The 5,658-nt window shown below is 40.9% G+C and overlaps 1 pseudogene; it reads left to right on the top strand.

The window, feature by feature from the left end:
• Nucleotides 1-2,428: 2,428 nt before the first annotated feature.
• Nucleotides 2,429-4,589, top strand: LOC147418387 (uncharacterized; annotated as a pseudogene).
• Nucleotides 4,590-5,658: the final 1,069 nt, after the last annotated feature.

Here is a 5,658-nt window from a genome sequence, read left to right as displayed (position 1 = left end):
TGACTCTGATCACATGCGTTGCGAGCATATTTGACTCTGATGGCATGAGTTGTGAAATGGTGATTTTATTTGTTTACATTTTTTCCGTCGTTATGCCCTCTCGGTCTCTCTCTCTCTCTCTCTCTCTCTCTCTCTCTTTCTCTGTGTAGTGATATACAACTCTATGATTTTACTTTCTCTCTCTAGAAGATAAGTCACTCTCTGATCTCTCTCTCTCTCTCAAGGATTTATGATCTCTTCTTCCAATGGTAACTCGCATAAATACTATCTCTCTAGAATTTATACTTTCTCTCTCCGTCAACCACACATATATGGAGTCTTATGACGATTGAAAATTACATTAAATAGATACTTTATGCTATGACACATATTTGGTTAAAAAAACTCTAAAGATTGCTAAAATTGTCAAAAAAACTTGAAATGAAAAACTCGCAAATGTTAAATCCCCGCTGGAAACAATCTAATTTTCTTAAAAGACTGTGCATGCAATATAGATGAACATAGAGACGGAATGCCAAACCGTTCATTAAACACATGCAAACAATGAGGTCGAATCTTGTCGTGCTGATCTAAATCAATCAACTGTGGAAAAACACAATGGAAATGCCCATGCTTGGTGCTCATACTTTCATGTGCTCTTTCTACAACTGTGTCGTGCCAAGGAAGAGGCATGGAATGTGACTTCCTTGAATGCATACCTTTCAGCTTTTCATGAATAATCCGCATACATCCGTGCTCATTTATGAGTGAAACGTGCTCAGCATACAATATGTCATGCCTAGGAAAAGGGATCACATAAAGACGTTGACTAAAATACAAGAAACGATCACGAATGAAACACTCGTACAATGCGTGGTGAATAATCATGCGAACACATAATACTTCCTGTGAGGGTTCTTGAGACCTAGGCTCGAGAGCCAAGATCGGTTCACCTTTCTTATGATGAAACTTTCGGATCGCATCATGAAGGAGGTGTCCACTGAGAAGCATGCCATCCTTTATGGAGGTGGATCCTTGATCAGTTTGAGGAGAAATCCTTTGCCCGACAGATCACACTTGAGCGGGAGCTCTACACCCTCCAATTCAAAGATTTCAACTCCCTTGATGGGTTGACCTACCGTATGCGGGAGCTATGGGATGACCTTGTCCAAGCCGGAGGCGACATGATCTCGGCGAGGATGTCACGGTTACTGTTGTTCAAGCTTTTATAAGGATTTGATCCCTACTTTCAGAGCCTGCTTACATCTGGACGCACTTCAATCCCACTTTGGGATGAGGTCCTCCCTTCCCTTTGACAGATCGAGGGGCACTCCACTTTCAGAGCCTTAGGTGTTGTTGATGCAGATGGGGCACTCATTGCTCATAAGGTGCAGAAGCGGTTTGTATGCTTAGGGTAGTCCACCTATAGGCTAGATGCCAGATACACAGAGATACCTCCATTGCTGTGTATACGTGTTTGCTAGCTATGCACACGAAGAAAACGTCTCTCTTACATTCTCTCCATAGCTCAACCATGTCCTTCATTCATGATTTTTGAATGGTTTGAGCTTCAAACCTTGTTCTAGATGAAGAGCTGCTTGTGGAAAGAAGAAGCAAAAATCTTGCAGCACCTCTAGGGAGCATTTGTAGAAAGGTTGAGCACATGGCCTAATTATCTATGCATCTTCAACTCAGCATAAAGTTTTTTAGCAGGCAGTAAAATCACAACAGTCTTGCGGCAAAGAGAGCATGCTCTCTTCGTCTATGGAGTTGTGATCACTTTCAAGGTAAGTCATTCTTCTGTTTCTAAATGGTTTCTTTCTCATGCATCTCCTCTTGCTCAAGAATTTTTTTGTTGTTTGCAACTTGCTTGTCAAATGAGCGTGCCTACATGCACACAATCTTGCTCCCATGGATATGCATGTGCACACACACACACACACACACACACACACACACACACACACACACACACACACACACACACACACACACACACACACACACACACACGCACGCACACACACACACACACACACACAACATAACACTACTTCCTTGTTGCAAAATTTTGTATTTTTTTGTATTCTTACTTGTATTTTTGAGCAGCCTAGAGGATGGAAGCATACTGGTTGTAGCTTTCTTAGCAAGCAGAGGAGGTCTTAGAGCCACCAACAAAAGGGTGACGAGAGGTTACCTATCAGTAAAAAACTTAACTACCTCTACATTGGTGAGCAAAAGGGTATGTTTTTCGTGTTCACCAAGTCGATTCTAAAATGCTAAGAATTGCATTCATTTAGGAGTTGTGGCTTGAAATTTCAACTTTATAGTTTTCACTTTTTCTCTTATATGATTGTACTCTTTTGTAGCTTCTCTAATGGTGACATTTATATCTAAACAAGGTTTTTGTGCAGTACCATCCACAATTGGGTCACACACTTGTCAGTTAATGGCATCGTTCTTCAAAATCCAAGTTATAAATGATGATAATGATGAAGATCTTGGTCTTGTAAGACTAAAAGTTGATAAAGGTGAGCCCAATTTTGCGGAGGTTCACGAGCAAATTGAGGGAGATGAGATTGTGGCTGGATGCTTTGACTTCATTGAGGAGAACTATATTTTAAAGAAACGACAAGAAGAGCGATGGACACTCAGCAATAAGGTTCAAGTTCGCATCAAAAGAAGTGCTGAAATCACTCAAGAGACTACTTCTTCAAATAAGCGCAGATGCTTAGGTGACATTGCTGAAGAGATCTCACTACCAAACTTGCAAGCACATTACTAAGCGCAACCGTTCTTGAGCAGTGGAAAAATGAATACACTAGAATAAGACGAAAACTGAAAGAATTGAAGGTCTCAAGGGATGACAGGTTTGAACTCCATAGTGAAGACTTCAATGGGCAACCGCAAGTACAAATTTGGTGTTATGAATGTGGATGTTTGTATGGGAAAGGTTCAGCTGAAGGAAAGCATGTTGCTTATAATTGTCTTTCTAATTTCATGAGGACCCATATCTTGGAGAGTAATAGACATGAGAAAAACTATTTGGCATTTTGTGGACTTAGAAAAGATGCCACACAAGGTGTACCGGCTGAGCAACAACAAGATGATAAAGAACAAATTGAGGCTGCAATAGAGAAGCTGAATTCTTTGATGGCGGTAAATGAAGGTAATCAACATCTCTTGTTTACTTGAATGTGACAAGCTCATTGATTTATCTTCTTGTTCTAGCTGTATGGATCTCCATTGCATGCAAGTTGGGACTTTGAAATTGTTACATCCACATTGCATGACTTTAAAGATAAAAGTTTTGTTCGTGTGAGATGCAAGTATGATGGCACATGGCTGCGTTTGTGCCCTCCATGGTCAGACTTGTCTACTCTACTTACCGAGCACACAAAGTCAATCTAGCACACAAAGGCACTCATGAAGAAGGAGCAGAAAGTCATCCCAACACTCAAAGGATTACGTGGACGTCCTCGAAAGAACAAAGAGCATGATCCAAAGCAAACTTCTTTGAGCAAGTTTGTGGTTCTACAAAGCCTGGAAGTTCAAATCAAGGTGATGCCTCTTTTTCTTCTGGTAACCATGCAGAAAGTGAGAGTTCAGTCTTAAGTTTGAAACTTTTATGCTAGGGTTTGGGGATCCATGACATCAAAGTGAACAGCAAGAGTGATAGTTTGAAGCCTTTGTTAGATGATCAATGTGGCGGTAAGCTTTGGTTTGCAGAGCCTTCCACAAAGGCCAACCTTTCGTGATGGAAATTCTATTTTTTGCATAGATGGTTGCTTTTGTCACAGCCCACGTGTTTCTAGTAGCGGGCTTCCCTTTGAAGGCTTTTCATGTGACCATTGAAAGGGCATACCTAAGCTTCCAGACTTTAGAATGAGGTTGTATAGAGAGAAAATGGCGTCAAAAAAGAGAGGTAGTAGAGGAGCTGATTATGGAAGGAGACTAGACTATCTCACTAGAAAAGAGCTCAGACAAGCAATGCTTTTTGCTAAAAAGCATGCAAGAGATCTCACCCTTAAACTTTGATGGGCAAAGTCACAGGTTGCTATTATTTTTGTGCGAATACGCACATTACGGGAAGCAAATATGGATTATATCAATAGAAAGGACATAAAGAGATTTTGTAACAACATAATAGAAGCCCATAGGCTAGGGAAGTATGGTGGTAAGCCTGCTCTATGGGACTTTCTTCAAGATGTGGCCCAAAATATGCTAAGAGCAAAGGAAGGAAAAAGATATAGTGCAAATACAAAGGCTTTGTTTGAAGTTGCAAAGATGTGGGGTGGAGGATGAGCCCGTCATAAAGAAGAGAATAAGGTAAAGTCCAAACCTTGGAATAAAGGGTTCTTTGAACTTGAAACAGAAGTCTCATTTACTAATGTTTTCAACATCTAAATGTAGGTGGAAATCCAAAAGATGACACCCTCATTGGATTTGATGGACACAAAGTTGAGGACCATGAATGTGGAACTTCAAACATCAAATATGGAGCTGGGAAGGCTGGCTATGAGATGATTATCAAATCATTTAAGAATCATGTCATCGGTGGTTATGCACATGTTTTTGTGGCAAACCCGCTTCATGAAGCGCTATCATGAATTGTTTTGGTGGCTCATTCCACTTGCAACCGATTTAATGCACATTATGTTCACAAGCAATGGGCTGAAATCTCGAGCTTGTGGGATGAGAAGCTTGTGGGCATGCCTCTAATGGTGATAGTTGTCGAAGAGCATTGATGTTGGTTGATTATGTTCATAAGAATGGAACTAGATTCCAGATCGAACGGGATGGGTGGCCTCTTTCAGCCAAAATGAAGGATGGAGATGTTTTGGGCATGCACGATCAGGAATTTGTACACAATGGAAAGAAGCTTGTCAATGTTCCTGATAAGCTAAAGCGGCAGCTAGCTCTTGGTGCCTTGAATCATGTCACCATTGTGTATGATTCTTTTCTTGTTGACAAGCATATGCTTAAGGAAGTGGATATCAAGCGAGAGGATGGTCAAAATTGGGCCGCACCTCAAAGAATATGTAGCAGACAAGTGCAACAGTGTTTGGGAAAGCTAGAAAACAGTGGCCAACATAGGCGAGAGCGTAGTATTATAGGGACACGTGCCTATCTTGAAATTGTTGGAGACTACATTGACATCTGTTTATCTCCTCACCTGAACTTGGGAGAGAGAGTCCATTCAGCAGCCAAAGTGGTTTTTTTCTTCCAGAGTTGGAGATCTTGGATACAACATCATCCAAAATATACACTTTCAACAAATTTTATCAATAAAGAGAAATTTTTGGATGTACAAGTCTCATGCCACTTTGCGGTTTTGCTTATCAAATATTGTAGAGACTTTCACTCAAACTTCAGGTGTCCTTTGCATCTCACCGGCTCAGTTGCAGCTGAAATATTCTTCAGCAAAGTTGGGAGCATGGTTGGGCAAGAGCGTACTTACGACTTGATGGACATGATACGTACGATAGGAATCTTGAATAGGCTTGCACATTTTGAATGCAAAGATGATGGTGTGGCATTCACAAGAGCTCACAAGAATCAAGAGGACATATGGAGGGAGTTAAATCTCATAGAAGGCATGCAAGAGGCAAACTTAGGTGATTACACATGCGTTTCAACCGATGAAAAGGTCATTGCTACTTTACAAAGAGGATTGGA

This window comes from Adiantum capillus-veneris, chromosome 30 (genome assembly GCF_014529385.1).
Source record: "Adiantum capillus-veneris isolate H3 chromosome 30, ASM1452938v2, whole genome shotgun sequence".
NCBI lineage: Eukaryota > Viridiplantae > Streptophyta > Polypodiopsida > Polypodiales > Pteridaceae > Adiantum > Adiantum capillus-veneris.
Note: the sequence above shows the minus strand (reverse complement) of the source record. Positions and strands in the feature narration are given on the sequence as shown.